The 21,895-nt window shown below is 36.6% G+C and overlaps 1 long non-coding RNA gene across 1 annotated transcript; it reads right to left on the bottom strand.

The window, feature by feature from the left end:
- Positions 1–5,514: 5,514 nt before the first annotated feature.
- LOC130463768 (uncharacterized) lies at positions 5,515–10,759 on the bottom strand. Its single transcript, XR_008923906.1, has 3 exons — positions 8,965–10,759; positions 8,428–8,528; positions 5,515–5,913 (listed from the first exon to the last, which is right to left on the bottom strand). It is a non-coding gene; the product is annotated as an uncharacterized lncRNA (long non-coding RNA).
- Between the last annotated feature and the right edge of the window lie 11,136 nt (positions 10,760–21,895).

The following is a 21,895-nucleotide window of genomic DNA, read 5'->3' as shown; positions in this document are numbered from 1 at the left end:
ACTTTACTTTTTTTTTAAATAGTTAACTTTTTTAGGGGTTAATTTTATTTAGTTAGGACTTAATGTTAGGGATAATATAACAAAATAATTGATTAGGGTTTCATTGGTTACCGGTGTTAACGGTGCTTAGTCAATAGAGGTGTTTGGTGCATTTTTACAAACCTTGTGGGTATTTAGTGTATTTTGAAAAAGTTAGGGGTATTTGGTGCATTTTGTTAAACCTTAGCTCAGGGGCATTTCATGAAAAAACAGTTAAATAATCGCTTAGAATTTGCAATTAATTACACCGATCAATTCACCCCTTTTGCATTCATTGCAAATTTATAAATTTTATCCATGTTTTAATTTATTATGCAATTATACAAGAGGCTCGTGATACACTGTAAGGTTATGAACAATCTAATTGACATGCGAAAAAACCATAATTGCCAGACTCTAAGTAAATTCACATAATCAATTAGAATAATTAAAGTATACATACAATTAATGATGTATGTCTTCCCTAGATGCTCCTGAACCGAACAAGAACAAATTTAGGACACCAAATGTCACCTCTACGTAGAAAGTCCACAGCACGTCCGGATCCCCCTTCAATTCGACCAACTAGAATATCAATATAAGGTTTTATGATTATCCGGATCTCAATTTTATGTGATAGGAAAAGTGTGAAACCTCACATGTATATATATTGTGACCATAAGACACATATTTGTTGGAAATAGGAAAACTCCAGGATGCCAAACCCTAATTTAGGTTTAAGAAGTTTTAGGGAAAACTTCCTAAAATCCTAGGCAAAAACGGCCAGCCAAAACATTGCTTGTGGCCCAAGTTTCTGGTTGTGCAAGCAATCTTGGCGCCCAAGCTATGCATGTGGGCTGGCCTCCAAGCGCGCTGGCCTGCAATGAATCCAAGCGCGTGCGCGGTAGCGCTGGTGCTGGGCTTTGCATGTGTGGGCTGGTGCTAGGCCTTCCTTGTGCGTTGGAGCTTGTCGCTTGCTCGTGGGCTGGCGCGCGCTGGGCCATGGGCGATGGGCTGGCGCGCTTGTCCTTTGTTGGCTTGTCACTCATTGCACGCTGTCTTGTGGCACGCCGATGGGCCTTCAACGCGTGGGCTTGCCTCGAGTTTCGCGTTTCCGATTCGTTTCTGATTCCGGTAATATTTCTTATTCGAACAATATTTCTGTTTCTGATATTATTTCTGATTCCGGTAATATTTCTTATTCGAACAATATTTCTGTTTCTGATATTATTTCTGATTCCGACAACATTTCCGATTTTGGAAAAAATTTCCGGTTCGAACCATATTTTCGTTTCCAGCAATATCTACAATTCCGATAATATTTATATTTCAAATACGAACCATATTTTCGTTTCCGACAATGTCCTTTTTTTCGGTGATATTCATATTTTCGATAATGTTTTCGATACGAACCATATTTCCGTTTCCGACAATATCTTCGTTTTTGACAATATTATCGATTTTTTCTTTTGATGGTTTGTTTAGCTCCCACTTAAACCATCATCCATTATTTTCGAGTATCTACATATTAGAGTATTTACTGAATAATGTATTCACCTAAATACTTGATCCATTCACGTACTATTTGTGTGACTATACAAATTCAGTCAAGAGTAAGTTGTGGCATTAATAATATTAATTCCACTTGATCTGAAGGGGCCTCTAGCTAGGCATTCAGATCACTTGAACTCACTGAATAATTAACTTGCTTAATTAATCTGAAACGAATTTATTAGACTTTGCAGTAAATGCATTAAATGCAAACTTGGAACAAGGACATTTCATTCACCTTCTTTTTCTCTATCTTCAGCCTCTACTGCCGAGTCGCCGACTACCTTTTCTCCAATCCCTTCCACCGGCGTTTTCTTTCTCCTCCCCCTCCGTAGACACCTAAATCGTGTCTCCCCTAATGGGATGATGAAGATACTATTATCCTAGCTAGGTGGTTGGTACAACTCTGTGCGAATGTCCCAATTGCTAAAATGCATTCCAAAATCCAAAGTCCAATTCCCGAGCCCTTTCCCATTACGGAACTCGGTACACAATTCAATTTCTAAAAATTATTTTCAAAATCCAAACACAATCTCACCTAATGGACCTCTCCATTGGTTTTACAAGTCCTTTTCCAGTCAAAATGACATTAAGCAATCCAAATTTAGGCGCCGACCCACAAAACCGAGCATGCCGGGCCCCATCCCGTAAAACCGAGTCCAAATACGAAATCGAAATTCAAAACGGCTTATTTTTAGACGTAAATCAAGTCTTAATCCTCAAGAAATCACTACGTGCCAAGTTTGTACAAACGGTGCATGGGTACAACTATACAAGACAAAGGCAAGGATGGTGTCATCGTCCTTGCTTTGGCGGATTCTGGGCCACGTCACCCGCGACAGGCGCAACTGGCTTTTGGATTTTAGCTGATTAATCCCCTATTCAAACCCTCATTTCCAAAAAATTTGGGGGCAGCAAATCATTAACACATCGTCGTAATTTCAAAATCCTCTCTCAAAATCAAATACAAAAATCAAATCCTAAACTACAAATTCCTATACAATTTCAAGCATTTAAGCAATTGGGAGCACTAATTAGAAAGATAGCCTAACCTTAAATAGGTAATTCCGAATTCCTAATCAAATCTACAATGCTTTATACTCTTCTACATTTCTAAATACAAAATCCAATGATGTTATCATTAGGGTTCATACCCTTGATTAACTAGGAAAACTATGCCAAAGGTGTTATCTTTGGGAGGTTTCACTCTTGAAATCTTCTCCAAATAATTGTCCAAAACACCATTTTGATTGTGTCATACAAGATTCAATCTTTAATTCCAAAAACGATTAGTAAAGTTTACACTTTTGCTCTCAAAAGTGTTACTTACAACAATCACACATTTTTACAAAATCAAAACCTTTTCAAAAAGTTCAATGGTGTTTAGAAAAGTGCAATCCCTTTTTGTAGACACCTAAATCGTGTCTCCCCTTTGGGATGATGCCGATATTATTATCCTTGCTAGGTGGTTGGTACAACTCCGTGCGGAAGTCCCAATTGCTAAAATATATTCCAAAGTCCAAGATCTAAAGTCCAAATCCCGAGATCGTTCCCATTACGAAACTCGGTACAAAGTTCAATCTCCGAAAATCAATTTCAAAATCCAAACACAATCTCACCCAATGGACCTCTCCATTGGTTATACAAGACCTTTTCCAGACAAAATGACACTAAGCAATCCAAATTCGGGCGCCGACCCACAAAACAGAGCGAGCTCCAAGAGGAATTCTAACCTAAACCTAACTAGGTAATTCCGAATCCCAATCCTAATCTACTATGTTTTCTACAATTTCTCTTTCAAAATGATTAGTAAAGTTGACACTTTTTCTCTCAAAGAGTGTCACTTACAACAATCACATTTTTTACAAAATCAAAACTTTCTATGATTCAAATACAAAGTTATGGATTCCATGATGTTTAAGGTTGTTTGTAATCACTTCTTTAAACTAGAATCATTTTAAAAATAATGAGTAATCAAAGGTGAGGTCTTTTTTAACATTTAAAGGTCTAATCTTTGAGATTCAAGACTCCTCTTTTCAATATTCAAGTCCAAGTTTCATTTTCAAGATTCCATGATGTTTAAGGTTGTTTATAATCACTTCCTTAAACTAGAATCATTTTCAAGTTATGGAGCATATCAAAGGTGAAACCTTTTTAACATTTAAAGGTTTAATCTTTGAGATTCAAGACTCCTCATTTCAATATTCAAGTGCAAGTTTCATTCTCAAGATTCTATGATGTCTAAGGTTGTTTGTAATCAGTTCCTTAAACTAGAATCAATTCAAGTTATGGAGCACATCAAAGATGAAACCTTTTTAACATTAAAAGGTCTAATCTTTGAGACTCAAGACTCCTAAGTTCAAAATTCAAGTTCAATATTCAAGATTCAATATTTCAAGTTCAATTTCTATGTCCAAAATCTAAGATACTTTTGGATGAGCAACTTGTCCAAAAGTTGAGATTTTTAGACTTGAATCCGTGCAGGACGCACTTATTATTAAGTAGTCGTTTGGAGTTCGGATCTCAAATACAATAGTTCAATTTCAATATCGTAACTTTAATATCGTCATTTCAATATCGCAATTTCAATAACGCATTTCAATATCGTACCTTTCAATATTGCACTTCAATTTCGCACCTTTATTATTTTCTATTTCAATTCCGCACTCTTTACTCATCTCACTTTGAGATGATGTGGTTTTGTACGCACCATCAATAATTCCTTTATTCATTGTGATGTTGCTTTACTTGTTTATTGCTTTCATCACCTCACATGCTAAATACAACAAAATGCAAAGTTACACCACGCTTAACAAAGATAATTTCTTGGACAAACCGACCTTAGGTTCCCTTAAATTAACTTTAAAGCGAAGTGGTCACAATACAAGTAGAAATTATATGTGGTAAAATTTCAAGTTCAAACCCACATAGTTTCATGACTAGGGTTATCCGAAAATGCTCTTTGCCATGCATTCGAATACAATTTTTATGGCTCGCGGAATAAGCGTCTCGTTCCCTTGCCGGATCTCACCCATCTGTTTCTAAGATTCAATGCCTTATCCACTAAAGAGTCAACGTTGGTCTTTCCAAACGGGACCCTTAAAATTGTTTGGTGGCGACTCCTTCGAAATCCAAAAACATACAAAGCTTCAAGCCTTTTCCGTAGGGGAAATGAGCACGAAAAAATACCCCCTACACTTTTCTAAATATTTCATGATTCAAATACAAGTCAAATTTCAAGATTCCATGATGTTTAAGGAGCACATTAAAGGTGAGGCCTTTTTAACATTAAAAGATCTAATCTTTGAGATTCAAAACTCCTAATTTCAATATTCAAAGTTCAATATTCAAGTTCTATTTCAAGTTCTATTTCAAGTTCTATTTCAATAACCAAAATCAAGAATGTTTTATGATGAGCAACTCATCTTAAAGTTGAGATTTTTAGAATTGAATCCGTGTCGGGCGCACTTATTATTAAGTATTCGTTTGGCGTTCGGATTTCAAATGCAATAATACAATTTCAATTCCGCAATTTCAATTCCGCATTTCAATATCGCACCTTTCAATACCGCATTTCAATATTGCACCTTTCAATATCGCATTTCAATATAGCACCTTTATTCTTGGAATTTCAATTCCGCACTCTTTACTCACCTTATTTTAACGTGAGGTGGTTTTGTACGCACTTTCAATAATTCCTTTACTTATTGTGATGATGCTTTACTTGTTTATTTGTTTCATCACCTCACATGTTAAATTCAACAACATACAAAAGGTCACATCTGTAACAGCCCGCCCTTAACGTGCGCTTGCAAATTACAATTAACCCTGCTAAACAAACTTAACTCCTCAAACAACATCAAATATTTAATCACGTACTTAGCCTATCCTAAAGACACTAATTAAGTTTTAAACTTAACCTAATTATTGAAAATTTCGGCAGCACTTCCCCTAAATATGGACAACCTAAAATACTGTTTAGGAAATTACGTCAGATTTTCCTTCACCTGCTTCAATTACAACATTCCAACATATAACATTCCCAAATCAACACCAGAAGGGTGTCACTTTAACAGCCCACACTTAATGAGCTACTTCTAAGCACACTTAACCTTTAACCAAAAAAAACTTAACTTAAATACAACTCCAATACAGATATATAATCCATAAATTATAAACCAGAGCTTAAGAAGAAATTATACAACCCATTATCAAACTCTAGAAAACTAAATTACATTTGGCGAATCCACATTCCAACCTTGGACATATAAGGCCATTGGAGAACTCTACGAACCTTGAATCTGTTTTGAGACTCGCCCTTACTACCTGCAAAACATTTTAATTCTTCCCCCACCGGGACAGGTTCATAGAACAAAATCAGCGAAAATCTGAGTACACACATCCAACCTGAAATGCATTTGATAGGTGGCTCAAAATAGTTTTAGTTTTAGTTTTATATTTTGTTTTGAAAACCAACTTCTCTTATCAAACTCGCTTCGAAAGCATTACACGGTAAAACGTTACAATAATTTTACTCGCAAAAGCTTCACACCTTACTATCATCTCACAAAGTTTCTAAATTCACATTCATAACAACATAATTAGGCTCGCAACTAAGATTCGTCATTAATCTCATACTCTTAATCGTTTTCATTCCATAGCTTAATTGACAATTAATCATAGAGATAGCTCAAGTATTTCTCCAGAAGTAAATTTTTCCCAAACCATCATTTATGTCGCAAGGTGGAACTCAATATATACAATTATTCCTAACTGAATGGGGAAACTCATTGGTACAACATTTCCGAAGACATATAATTCTCTTCATAAAGTTCTCATAATAATTCAAATGCAGATATAGAATTCATAAGAAATTTATAACTCGTTGCGAAAACACACAACTCAAACTCAGCATAATAGCTTACACGGTCACAAATATTAGCTTACTGTTGGGGAAAGTGAACACGAATAGAGAGGGGTTATTCAACCAAATGTCTCTATTTGGTGGGGGTCGTCACCCTCCTGATAAACATACGCTTGCAAGACTTAACTAGGACATGTCCCTAAATACGGGTCAAGCCCGCTTACCACGAGTGAAACTCGCTTCCAGATATGGGTCAGGATATTTACCACGAGTCTACTGATGTAGCACTCGCTTCCAAATATGGGTCAAGCCCATTTACCACGAGTCTACTATTGTAGCACTCCCTTCCAATGTTTTTCATCACCGATGCATGTGGGCACTATGCAACACATACACGGCTACTTTCCCCTACTTAAGCATTTTATTATCAATTTGTGTATATGATTCGATCTCAAAACATAATTCACATTCCCTTAATCGTGTATTAGCTTCATTCTCACTATATTTCAACTCAATTTCTTTTCAGAATAAATCCTGAACCCAATTAAATATCAATCTCAAGACTAGCTGACACTTTCTCTTACACTTAAGAAAACCGTAATGATCTAATTTAAATTTGGACACTCTTCTCAACTATTCCCTTTTAACTTAGAATCACTCTTTACCCTTAGTTATACTCTTAGACCATTGATTAATAATTGACTGCTAGTGAGTGATACTCATTTAAGATCCCAAGTTATCAATAGGGTATACTTTCCTCGAATCCGAATTCATTATTTAATAGCTTAGTGTGCCTGAAATATATTTATAAACATTTATATAAAACATAATTACTCAAACATAATTTTATTATTCATTGAAATGTCCTCTCGATAGATTTCAAACTATTAGGTTATAAAAAAAAATATGAAGACTTGATTACTTATTTTAAAGTATATTTTCATTCTTTATAATAAAATCTTTTTAAAACTTGTTAATGATTTCTTTATTTGCAAACTATTGTCATTTAAAGAAATCAAAATAAGTCTGAAAATATCTTTCATTATAACCTTTCCAACTTTTAAGTTCATTAAACACTTTAATATTGTTCAAAGCTAGTTTAAGTTCCATAATCCATAGTTTTAGGAAAAACATGTGAATTTTAGGAAATTCTAAAATGATATGGCTTGTTAGGAAAGATTATAAAACCTTGAAACGACTCATTCAAGAATCACTAAAATCTCTGCTTTTGTTATACTTAAAATAGTTTAGAGATTCCCATTTACTACATTAAAAGAATTCTTTTATTATTAACACTTGATTAAGAAAACAAGCGTCTTTTAAGAAAATTAAAAATAAGTATGACCAAGTTGAAAGAAAGCATAAGCCTTTATTGAAAACAAGAATTTAGAATTAAAAGTGGTGTCTTTGGTTCCACTAAATCTTACTTTAGGATGTCTTATATAGTTTAACACTAAGACCTCAAATCCTTATAAACTCAAGTAGGACTACTTCCATTATGCAAGGACTTTTACCTGATCATTAACGTATTCACTTATGATTAACTCTTAATTGACACTCCCTTAACCTTTTGACTCTTTCACATATCTCACGATTCCCAAGTTCGACCTCAACATACTCAATGAACTCAATTCTCAAGCCGCTCAATGCCTCAACTCTAACCATCTCTCACTTGGGTTCTCATTGACACTAACATTCGTTTTAAAAGAATCATGATTCTTAAAAGCATTACAATCCAATTCAATTTGCAAAGAACAAATCAATTTGCAAATACAATTCAGTTTTGCAAAACACAATTTAATTCGCAAAATAACATTCAATTCGCAAAACAACATTCAATATATATATATATATGTATATATATATATATATATATATATATATATATATATATATATATATATATATATATATATATATATATATATATATATGCATAATACTTAAACACAAGATATGTTTTCAAACATTGAAGATGGTTGGACGATGTGTACCTTCAATAACCATTCATAAATCCCAAAGCTACATACTCGATCATCATCCTTCGCTTAACTTCATGACTCAAATCTTCTTAAACCATCCTCCATCAATTTACCTCAACAAAAACGACTTAAGTTAATAAATAAACTACTCACTCTAATGTAACTAGAACTTAATGAATTGTTTTTGAAATCTCAATTGATTTTCGAAGAACTTAATTTAGAAATAACATAGCACATATTTTATTTTAAGGAAAACCATATTGGATTTTCTAACCATAATTCGTGATTGAAAACATAAAATTCATACTTAATGAATATTAATCAATCAAATTATAAAATTGAAAATCTTAATTTCACAGCTATTCAAAAACTTTCTCGAAATAAACTAATACTTTCAAATTCCTTGTTTACAAAAGTTGATATTAATTTCTGAAATCGTTTCTATATTATCAAACTAATAACTGGATAGGTAATTCGATCTTATATGGCTATTACAGTTGAAATGGGCTAAACTGAAGTAGATAAGAAGAGATTAGGCTTGAGTTATACCCTTAGAGAAATAGGAACGCAAGAGACAACATTAGGCACAACCAACAACATCGAGCAGTAGCTCCGGCAGGGCCACGGAGCTCCGGCGAAGCTCTGGCGAGTACAACAACAATGGGAGCCGGCAAACCCCCGCGTCGGGCGTAAGATGGGCCCGCACCACCACATGCAGAAGAGAGAAGTTAGGGTTCATGAATTTGGGAATTTCAATTGAATTTAATCAACTAGAAGAGGAAGTAGGATAAATTACCAATTACAGATGGTGCATAGATCGGTGTGGTTTCTATTGCCACCGTTGGCGGCAGCGGTGACGCGGAGGAGGAGAGGGAGGCGGAGCAAGGAACTGGCAGAGACAGACCGACAACAACACTAGCAACACACACCAACAACCCCGCCGACATAGGAGAAGAGAGTACAGCGCCGGTGGTGCAGTGGAGCAGAGAGCAAGGAGGAGGAGAGAGACTGACCGTGAGGAGAGAGAAGGGAAAATGAAGAAGATTGGGTTGGGTTTTGGGTTTTGGGTTTTGGTTTCTTTTAGTAAATGAAATAATGGCTTGGTAGTTGCAATCGCTAACTGCTGTACCCGGGTACAGCCAGCTCTGGCTGTACCCCCCAAAACGACGCGCTTATATTGTTTGTTCATTCTTGTCGACTGTTTATTCTTTTTTATTGTACTGTTTGTTCATTCTTATTGTACTGTTTGTTCTTTCTTGTTGTACTGTTTGTTCATTCTTGTTGTACTGTTTGTTCTTTCATGTTGTTTTTTAAATTCATCATCAAATTTTCATAGTTGTTGTATTTTTTGTTTTTTCTTCTGGAATTTTTTGTTCTTTTTTATATTGTTTGTTCTTTCTTGTTTATTTGTTTGTTTATAATAATCATATGGTTAATGTTCATAATTAAACTCTTCATTAATCTTTTATTCTTTCTTTTTGTATTGTTTGTTCTTTCTTGTTGTACTGTTTGTTCTTTCTTGTTGTTTTTTAAAATCATTCATCAAACTTATTGTTGTATTGTTTGTTCTTTCATGTTGTCTTTAAAATTCATCATAAAATTGTTCATAATTGGTGTATTGTTTGTTCTTTTTTCTGGAATTTTATGTTCTTTTTTATATTGTTTGTTCTTTTTTGTTGAATTATTTGTTCTTTCTTGTTTATTTGTTTGTTCATAATAATTATCTGCTTTATTGTTTGTTCTTTCATGTTGACTTTAAAATTCATAATGAAATTGTTCACTTCATTGGTCTTTTATGTTTTTACAAGCGCCTATATTGTTTATTTCCAAATAAATAAATAAATGTTCATTTCCAAAATAGTAAATGTTCATTCCAAATAAATGAATAAATGTTCATTTTTGTTGTTTATTTCCAAATAAATAAATAAAGGTTCATTTCCAAAATAGTAAATGTTCATTCCAAATAAATAAATAAATGTTCATTTCCGAAAAAGTAAATTTTCATTTTTGTACCAGTATTTGTTCTTTCTTGTTGTATTGTTTGTTCTTTCATGTTGGCTTTAAAATTCATCATAAAATTGTTCATAATTGTTGTATTGGTTGTTCTTTTTTCTGGAATTTTATGTTATTTTTTATATTGTTTGTTCTTTTTTGTTGAAATATTTGTTCTTTCTTGTTTATTTGTTTGTTCACAATACATATATGGTTAATGTTCATAATGAAATTGTTCACTTCATTGGTCTTTTATGTTTTTACAAGCGCCTATATTGTTTATTTCCAAATAAATAAATAAATGTTCATTTCCAAAATAGTAAATGTTCATTCCAAATAAATAAATAAATGTTCATTTCTGAAATAGTAAATGTTCATTTTTGTAGTTTATTTCCAAATAAATAAATAAATGTTCATTTCCAAAATAGTAAATGTTCATTCCACATAAATAAATAAATGTTCATTTCCGAAATAGTAAATGTTCATTTTTGTACCAGTATATTAATGTTCATTTTAAACAACACAAAACGACATCGTTTTGAATGGGGGTACAGCCAGCTTTGACTGTACCCGGGTATAGCCAAAAATTTGCGTGGTAGTTGTCCTTATATTCTCTAGAAAAGGTTTTGCCACATAAGTAAAAGAGTAATGGAAATTTAACAACCAAGGAAAAATAAAAAATTGATTGTCTATTTAATCAACAAAACCAAATTTGTAAATTCCCAATTAAATATTTAACAATTTTTATAAAGTATAAATTTATGTTTAGGAAATATTTAACCAAGGAAAACAAATTAACGAAGTGTAAACTCTTTAAACGATTACATTTCCAACAAAATTTAAATTATCTCGAGGTAAAACTCGAGAATTAATTTGGAGAATAAATTAAATACTTCCTCCGTTCCGGAAATATCGCACCATGGTTGATTTTTACTCTTCTAACCATTATTTTGACTCTTAATATCTTAAATCGTGTGCAAGTAAAAATTATAAAAAATTAATATTAGAAAATATTTATCGATATGAATCTAACATGACCTCACATGACTAAAATTGTCTTACGTACGAATCACAATAAATGGCCAAAGTCATAGTATGAATAGTGTAAAAAATAAATGGTGCGATATTTCTGGAACGGAGGAAGTATAATCATAAAAAAATTCAAAGTCATTCACCAATTTGATAAAATTTCAAGGTCTTAATCTCAATTTAGGTTTAAGAGAAATTCTAACAACATAATTCAGGCAGTAATTACTCTTTTTATCATATTAAGGGTTTCTTAAAAATCAGGGTTCTTACAACATCACGCTTAACGAAGATAATTTTTGGACAAACCGGCCTTAGGTTCCTTTAATTAACTTTAAAGCAAAGTGATCACATACAAGTAGCGATTTCCATGTCCTAAATGCATGTTTAAACCAACCTAGTGTCATGATTAGGGTTATCCGAAAAGAATCCTTGTCTTGCACTCGAATGTATTTCTAAAGCTCGCAAAATAAGCATCTCGTTCCCTTGCCCGGATCTCACCCATCCATTTCTAAGATTCAATGCCTTATCCACATAGAGTCAACTTTGGTCTTTCCAAACCGGACCCTAAATTGTTTGGTGGCGACTCCTTCGATATTCAAAATCTTTCAAAACCCCATAGGGAAAAAAGGTACAAAAAAACCCCCTACATTTCGGCGACTCCACTGGGGAGTTCTAACTTTCAATTCGATTATACGAGCAAACTTTGAGCAACTTGCCACTGCCACGCTCAAGTTTTGGATGCCAGCAGTATCGCTGGGCGCAGGCCCCTGCGCTAGGCGCTGCTGCCTGCATTCAGCGCAGTGGCTTCCAGTGGCTGGTTGGCCATGCAGCCCAAGTTTTTGAGTGGGAGTTCAGTTCAGAGAATGAATTTCGAAGAACGCTTCCAAACCTTGAGAACGAATGCTGAAAAACGAGATTTTCAAATACAATTTTCGAGTACAATTTTCAATTTCTAGGCATGACATGCATGTTTTCGAAAACCATATTTGTGCAAAACGAATTTCTACCTTGCCCAATATGAATGTGTTCTACATTCGGGTTAGCCCTGGGGCAACGAAATGGTGATTCACCCATACGGTTCCTGACCAAAGTGTATGACCATTTCCGCGCCTACCCAAACTTGACACTTGCTTGACATTCCTGATGTCAAGTATGGAGGTCGTCCGCAAACTAACACCTCCCCCTTGAGGAGGTAAAATACTTGTTACCGGATCCGCCTCTTAGTCAAGCACCCTTTCGACACCCAAAGCCGACCACTTGCATCATACAAAACTTAGACCAACCCTAGGTTGAGAACTTTGCATGTCGCATTCATATACATGTTAGTGTGACAACGTGCTATTTGTGCATTATGTGGGCGTCTTTGCATGCGTGAATGGCTAACCTCGAGTTCTAGCTTTGCCAATACCATTAGCCTCCAACTATGAAACCTAGCCCCTAGGAGCATCATTCAAACCTCATGCATATAAAATCGTCGATTTAGGGTCTTTTAGGAGTGCCACTCCATTAGATTCAAAAACCCCTAAACACGCCTCACGCGCAAATGCCAAATTCAAAAATCCAATCCAACGGCGTCATAATGCCGGATTTTCAAGTCCAATTTCCAAATGCCAAATTCAAAGAACCCAATCCAACGACGTCATAATGCCGGATTTTCAAGTCCAATTTCCAAATGCTAAATTCAAAAAACCCAATCCAACGGCGTCATAATGCCGGATTTTCAAGTCCAATTTCCAAATGCCAAATTCAAAAAACTCAATCCAACGGCGTCATAAAGCCGGATTTTCAATTCAAACTTCCAATTCCAAGTCCTATGTTCAAAACCTCAAGTTCAAATTTCTAAATCCATGATGGCGTAATGCCGGATTTTTAATTCAAGCTTCCAATTCTAAGTCCTATGTTCAAAACCTCAAGTTCAAATTTCCAAACTCATGATGGCGTAATGCCGAATTTTCCATTCAATCATTAAAACCTCAAATTCTAATTTCCAAACTAATGATGGCGCAATGCCGGATTCTCAATTCAATCCTCCAAATCTCAAATTCTATTGTCGAAACCTCAAGTTCGAATTTCCAAATCCACGTTCTTCAATTCAATCTTTCGAATCTCTAGATTTATGTTCAAAACCTCAAGTTTTCAAATCCATGATGACGTAATGCCAGTTTTTCAAGTCTCAAATCTCTATTCAAAACCCTTTCAAAAATCAAAGTTCCAAATCCAATTTCAAATGCCTAAGACCTATGACGGTGCAATGCCGGATTTTCAAGTCCGAAAATTCCAAAATTCAAATTCAAAGCCTCATCTTCTATACAAACTCCTCTTTTCAAATTCCAAGTTAAAACTTCAAATCAAACTCAAGTTTCAAATTCTCTTTCAAGTTACAAACATTCTTGTCTATCGTTGCTCCCAAATACAAAATTCAAAAACAATTTCAATGGGTTGAAAGTCCCCTAAAATAATACAAATTCAATTTCCACATTCTATCCGGGGTTGAAAATCCCTTGAAATAATACAAATTCAACTTCCCAATTCGATCCAACGGGTAAAAATTCCCTTGAAATAATACAAGATCCAACTTCATTTTCAACGGGTTGAAATTCCCTTGAAATAATACAATCTAACTTCATTACCATCCGGTTGAAATTTCCTTGAAATAATACAAGATCCAACTTCATTTCCAACGGCTTGAAAATCCCCGGAAATAATACAAATTCGATCTCCTAAAACAAATTCGATGGGTTGAAAATCCCTAGAAATAGTACAAAATCCAATTGTAAGTGGCATTTCAGCCTTGCCATTTGGAATGTTGATCATTGAAGCCAGCTTTGCTAGTGCATCGGCGATTTGATTCTCCTCTCTCGGGAGGTATGGATAGCGAAGCTCTTCTACTTGCTCAGACAACTTCTCAAGATATGATTGGTATGGGGCTAAGCTTTCGCTCCTTACTTTCCATTTGCGGGAAATTAGATTGATGATCAGGGAGGAATCCCCGTAGACTCGAAGTTTCTGGACACCCAATGCTAAGGCGGCTTCCAAGCCCATAATGCATGTTTCATATTCTGCCGGATTGTTTGTGACGTTGAATTGCAGTTTTGCTGACATGGGAATGTCGGCGCCGTCTGGGGCTACTAGAATTACTCCAACACCACATCCATTCTGATTTGAAGCACCGTCAAAGTGCAGCGACCAACTGTCATCGCTTGTCATTAGGATTTTCTCGTCGGGTAACTCATAATCCTCCTCTTCTTCCTCGATGGGACAGTCGGCTAGGAAGTCTAAGAATGCTGAACCCTTGATAGACTTTTGAGGGATGTACTTGAGGTCGAATTCTGCTAGCATGACCAACCATCTGGACAACCGTCCGTTGAGAGCTGGTTTTTCGAATAAGTACTTGAGAGGATCCGCTTTGCTAATTACATGCACTGTATGGGAGGGAATGTAGTGTCGTAGTTTCTTTGTGGCCCAAACCAAGGCAAAGCTGAGTTTCTCGAGCTGAGTGTACCTGGTTTTGTACTCGATCAACTTTTTGGTTATGTAGTATACGGCGTTCTCTTTGCCTTCAATCTAGTGGTGAGCATGGGCCCTAATATTGAATCTGTCGTTGTAAGGTAAAGCCAAAGGGGAATCCCTGGCATGGCCGACTTTAGAACTGGCGGGTTAGAGAGGTAGTTTTTGATAGCGTCGAACGCATGTTGGAAATCCTCGTCCCAGGCTTTGGGCTCACTTTTGCTGAGCTTTCGAAATACCGGTTCACAGATCATAGTGAGGTTTGAAATGAACCTACTGATGTATTGCAGTTTGCCGAGGAACCCCCGAACTTCTTTCTCATTCGTTGGCGGTTTCATCTCTAGAATGGCCTTGATTTTCGAAGGATCAACCTTGATGCCTCGAGAACTGATGAAATATCCGAGCAACTTGCCTGACGTTACCCCGAATGCACATTTTTGAGGATTGAGCCTCATATTGTATTGCCTGAGCCTATCGAAGAATTTTCGGAGTACCGAGGTATGCTCATGTCGCTCTTTGGATTTGACGATCATGTCGTCGACATATACCTCGATTTCTCTATGAATCATATCGCTCATGATGGTTGTGGTTGTTCTTTGATATGTAGCCCCCGCGTTCTTCAGTCCGAACGGCATAATTGTATAGCAATATGTACCCCACTGAGTGATGAAGGTTGTCTTTTCCATATCCTCCTCTGCCATGGGAATCTGATTGTAGCCTGCATACCTGTCCATGAAAGAGAGTAAGGCATGATTTGCGGTGTTGTCGACCAAGATGTCGATGTGAGGCAATGGAAAGCCGTCTTTAGGGCTAGCCCTGTTAAGATCTCTGTAATCAACACACATTCGTACTTTGCCGTCTTTCTTTGGAACTAGGACGACGTTTGCGATCCATTCCGGATATTTGGCTTCTCGAATAAACCCGACCTCTAGCTGCTTAGAGACTTCTTCTTGAATTTGAGGGAAACATCCGGTTTCATGCGACGGAGTTTCTTCTTGATTGGCTTTGAACCTGGGATGAGGGGAATTGTATGTTGACCGATGCTTGGATCAACCCCTGGAATATCATGATAGGACCATGCGAAGACGTCTATGTACTCTGAAAGTAGCTTGATAAGATCATCCCGCTCTGCTTGAGGTAGAGTTAGACCAATTTGAACTAGTTTTGGATCACTGCTATTAGAAAGGTTAACTTTTTCTGTTTCCTCAATTATGGGCGTCCTGTTTTCATGATTTTCAATAGCTTTTAGTATTTCAAGGTCAGTTTATTGTGAAGCAAAGTTTTTTGGATTAGAGGTGTGTTTTGAAATTGGACTTGAAGAGTAGGAGGAAATTGAAATATTATTGAAATTGGCAATCATTACATCGATAACTTTATCTTGAAGGTCGGCCTTTAGAGGCGCTTGATTGATGCAAGACTCTAGCCCTAGACTCTTAGACTCATCACTAGACTCGGATCCAGACTCATCCTATGACTCGGACTCGCTCATCATAGATCCTTCGCCCACAGTAATCTTGAACATTTTGCCATTTGGAGCAGAGATCTTGAGGGATTTCCTCCAGCCTTTGACCATCTTCTCACTTGGAGTAATCAGCTTAGATGGGTTAAAATCTTCGATTTGAGTGATCATTTGAACCATAGTATCTTCAGGAATGATCGGTGTTACTTCTTGGCCGAACAAGAGACCAAAAGATGATGAATCAAGGCATTTAGGGGTAGCCTTGTTTTGTATCGGAGGGGCATCCCCGAGGAAGTGACAGTCTTGAAAGATCTCGAACCCTGGATAGAGAACCCCTTTTGTAGTATCATAGAAGGGCTATGGGAAGTCAAAGTATAGGTCATCCTCTCCCTCCTTTATGAATTGTCCATTGAGTGTACGCTGATAGGGAGGTATTTTGAATTGATCATTACCAGCTCGACGGGCTCTTAGCTTAGCCTCTTGCTGCTTGTTGTCGTGCTTAGTCGGTTTGTATCCCAGACCGCAACAGTTAGTCTGACCATGGGTCTTGAAAGGAGACTCGGTAGGCGGTGGCAGAGTAGTGCCCAAGAAGCGCCCACACTTAATCATTATGTGCCTTGCCATGGGATTCATTTTTGACTCAATGGCTCCTACTTCAGCACTGAACCCCCAAAGGTCTTCATCATTGTCATCATGTTCTATTAGTATCAGAGCCTTGTCGGATATCTTGGTTCTTGGATGGGATGCATTTAGAGTAATGACATTTCCTTGGACCTCCATTCGGACTTTCTGATGGAGTGAGGATGGCACCGCTTTGAGGTCATGGATCCAAGGTCTCCCCAAAAGGAGATTGAAACTTGCTTTGATATTGAGCACTTGAAAGCTCACTTTGCGCTCGATTGGGCCTGTTCGGAGTAGAAGAGTGAGAGTTCCCATTGCTTCCCGACGAGTGTTGTCATAGGCACGAACAACTTGGGAGGAAATAGAAAAGTCACTAGGAGTGAAACCCAAATTCTCAGCAGTGCGAAGAGGACACACATTGATGGCTGACCCATTATCCACTAGAGTCATGGGGATGATTTTGTCTTTGTATTCAACGGTCAGATAGAGAGCCTTGTGATGGCTTGCCCCCTCAGGTGGGAGGTCTTCATTTGTAAAGGTAATTCCTTCTTCCAGATTTGTAAGTAACCCGATCAGCTCGTCGGGAGTGACTTCTGGGGTGACATTCAACTTGACAAGAGCATTGATTAGAGCAGTGCGATGTTCCACGGAGGAAGCCATGGTTTGCCAAATGTTAACCTCTGCCTTTGTGCGCTTCAATTCCTTGATCAAAGGATTCTCCTCGGTGGGTAGAGGGATATTAGTTGCCGGTGTCGTCCTGTTGACTGGCTCTTGAATTCGACCAGATCTAGTCATGACCTGAACACTGTTCTCTGCCTTAGGGTCACCAGTCGGCGTTCACAATTTCTTGGCATTCGTCGTCAGAAATTTTCTCAATAAGCGGGTCTTGGTATGTGTCTTCATCGTCGCTGGCCCATATCCCACAAATGTCTTCTTGGGGTAATCCGGTAACAAACCCAGACTCCGAACCTTCACTTGGTTTCACGAGGTGCGGCACAGGCCTTTGATTATGAAAGATTTCCTCTACCTCGAAAGGACCCACAACATGGAAAAGAGTTTTCTGATTGTCTTCGAGAGCCCTTATGCGAGCCTCAGCTTCTTCAACACGTTCATAGAGCTCCGCTACGGTCGTTGCTAGTGAAGTCATCTTGAATAGGATTCTGAGAGAATGAGTCCGAGCACCTCGTTACCACATGATTTGAATTTTAGAAATTGGACTTCCCGACATATGATATGATATGCATGCAATGAATGAGACCTAGACTTGACTCTAAGTGCCACTCCGGAGATTCGGGATTTTGGATTTTGTATTTGTACTCGGGATTTGCGACCCGTTGGAAATATTTGAGAGGGGCTTCATTCTTTTGTGGAAGTTATCTCCTTGTACTAGAACTTGAAATATCGAGAAAGAAGATTTCGATCTATTGGAACTTGGACTATTTTAGGGGAATTTCAACCCATTGGAATTTGAAAATTGGACTTGTATTATTTCAAGGGATTTTCAACCCATTGGAAATATTTTAGGAGATTGGATTTTGTAGTATTTCAAGGAGTTTCAACCCGATCGAAAGGGAATTGAATTTCGTATTATTTCAAGGGGATTTCAACCCGATTAAAATGGAATTTGATTTTGTATTACTTCAAGGGGATTTCAACCCGTCAATATTTTAGGGGAATTTTGACCCATTGGATTTCGGAATATTTCAAGGGAATTTCAACCCATAGTAGAATTTGGAATATTTTAGGGGAGTTTCAACCCGAAGTAGAATTTGGAATATTTTAGGGGAGTTTCAACCGGTTAATATATTAGGGGAATTCCAACGCATTGGATTTCTAAGTATTTTAGGGGGATTTCAACCCATTGAAATTCGAAGTATTTTAGGGGAATTTCAACCCTTTGATATTCGAAGTATTTTAGGGGGATTTCAACCCTTTGAGAAGCGCCTTCGAATTTTGTATTTGGGAGTAATGGAAGGCAAGGATTTTTGTAGCTTGAAGATGAATTTGAAATTTGAATTTGACTCGGAGTTTGAACTTTGAAATGGAAAAGACGCATTTTTGTATAGGGTATGAGGCTTTGAATTTTGAAAATCCCGGCATTACACCACCATGGATTTGAGACATTGGGTTTCGAATTTTGAAAGTCCGGCATTATGCCGCCGTGGACTTGGAATTTTGAAGTGTTTGGTCCTGGAATTTTGAATTTGAAATTGAATGAGGAAAATTTCGGCATTACGCCATCATGGATTTGGAATTTGAAGCTTTTGAGTATAGGACTTGAAATTTGAAAGATTGAATTTAGAACTTCGAATTTGAGGTTTGAAATATGGAATGGAAAAGTCGGTATTACTGAAGGAAATAATGCCCTTGGTCCAAGTATTCATTCAATGCTAAGTCTAATAAATGCGGTTCAGTATTAAGTTATTATACAAGTTAATAATTCAGTGAGATCAAGTGAACTGTATGCCTAGCTAGAGGCCGCTTCAGTTCAAGTGGAATTAATAATATTAATTCACAGCTTACTCTTGATTGAACCCGTAGGGTCACACAAATAGTACGTGAACGAATCAAGTATTTAAGTGAATTAAAAAACTCCATTTATGCATATTCAGAATCGACGGATCTCGGTTCCAATGGGAGCTGAAATCGTCAAAAGGAAAATTATGAATACTCCGGAAACGATGATATTGCCGGAAACGGAAATATGGATCGTATCGGAAATATAAATATTATCCAAGTCGTAGATGTTGCCGGAAACGGAAACATGGTACGTATCGGAAAATATTATCGGAAATGGAAATATTGCCGGCATGGAAAATATTGCCAGAAATGGAAATATTGTTGGAATCGGAAATATTATTGGAATCGAAAAATATTTCTGGAATCGGAAATATTAAATATTTGTTCGATACGGAAATTAATTCCGGAATCGGAAATATTAAATATTGTTCGAATCGGAAATGAATTCCGGAATCGGAAAATTAATCGGAAGCGCGTCGTACGAAATAAACATCGGACGAGCTTGCTAGACGCAAGGCCCAGCACGAAGCCAGGCCTGCGCCTAGCAAGCCCATGCGCGCAAGGCAACACAGCAGCCCGCCAAGGCACGCAGGCCCAGCCAAGCAGCACGCAAGGCCAGGCCAGTGAGCAAGGCAAGGTTGGCGCGCCCAAGCAATGGGCTGCGTGCAGCGCTGTGGGCCGAGCCTGCTCCGCGCGCGCGCATTGCCAGCGCCCCTCTTGGGATGTGCGTGCGTGTGTGCGTTGAGTTCGTGCATGCATCGAATCCTTAAGCGATTAGGTTTAGATTAAAGATTAATTTCCTAAAGCTACTAGAGTTAGTTGTTGAATTAAACATTAACTTATTAGTTTTAATTAATGTCTAATTCTAATAGGATTAGATTAATTGAAACCTAGTAGACTTCTAATTCCATTATTCCAACCCTATAAATAGGTGATGGCATTCACAATTTATAATCACCCAATTCAAGTATTCATATAGTTTTAAGGTTAAAACTAAGATAATAATTTGCCACAATTATATTCTAATAACTTGAAACCTTAGGTTGAATTCTAGTTAATTAAATCTAAGGCGGATCCGAACGTGTTGTGGACTATCTACGGAGGGACGACACTTAGAGTCCTAAACTTGTTCTTGTTCGGTTCGGGAGCAGCTAGGGAGGGCACGCTACAAATGTATGCATTCTAAATTATGCTAATTGTTATGTGGCAATTAATTTGGATTCCTGGCTTTATGGTTTTTCCGCATGAAATATATATGCTTTATATGTATCATAACCTAATAGAGGATGTTCGTTACATGTTGGATTATGTGGAGACTCTTGCTTCTCCATTTTCATTGCCTTAGACAAGCTAGTCTTGATTATTTGCTTTTTTGTTTTTTTTTTGCTGTTAGTTATTTTTCTTTCTAAGAATCAAAGTTCAAATTAGAAGGACGATGTGTTATTATTTTATCAAATCTAGAAATTATGAATTGAATTTTTTTGTTACCATGTTGATAATCTAGATTTTGACCATTGTTTTAAATCACATCATTATAGCCTATAGGTACGTGTTTCTATATTCTCAAACGGATGTGATTGGGTCTTGTTTGATCTATTTCAATGAGTATTTTATAATATTAAAAGTTTAGAATTTTTACTATTGTAAAATTAGTGATAAATTGATACAGTATAAATTTTGCATTATCAAACGTGAAAAGTGGAAATTGGAATATCATTAGATAACGGAGGAAGGGTGTGTTCAGCGGTAGCGTTTGAGGTAGTGGGTAGCGTTTTGATCTAATCAATTCGCTACTCGTAAAATTGGTAAGTGTTCGATTTAGTTAGCGGTAGAGGTAGCGGTTTGGTAGCTTTTGTTAAACGTTAAAATTGGTAGCGTCTGAGGTAGCGAGTATCGTTTGACAAATTTATAATAAATTTTTAAACAACATTCTATCTTTTATTTTATTTTACAATATCAACCTCAATTTTTCCCGAACAATTATAAATTTTCAATGAATTAAAGGGGTGATTAATTTCGTTTTTTGTAATTAATTGCAAATTCGTGCGATTATTTAATTATATGTTCGCAGAATTTTCGGCAGTTTAGTGAATAATGGTCGGAAAAGTATAATTTTATAGTGAATTTCGCATGTAAACGGCGTTTTAAAATTTTGACTAAAATCTTAGATTTGATGCCGAACCCAGAATTCCCAAATTTGAATCCTAACTATGACTTTTTGGAGGTTTTAGTTTTTCGAACGCAAAATTTATAATTTTTAGGATGTTAAATTAAATATTTGCGGTTCTTGTTTGTAAATCTTGAATCTATGATTGACCTACTGTATATGTTTAACAATTTTAATGCCTAAGC

Source organism: Spinacia oleracea, chromosome 6 (assembly GCF_020520425.1).
Source record: "Spinacia oleracea cultivar Varoflay chromosome 6, BTI_SOV_V1, whole genome shotgun sequence".
In the NCBI taxonomy this organism is placed as follows: Eukaryota; Viridiplantae; Streptophyta; class Magnoliopsida; order Caryophyllales; family Amaranthaceae; genus Spinacia; species Spinacia oleracea.
Note: the sequence above shows the minus strand (reverse complement) of the source record. Positions and strands in the feature narration are given on the sequence as shown.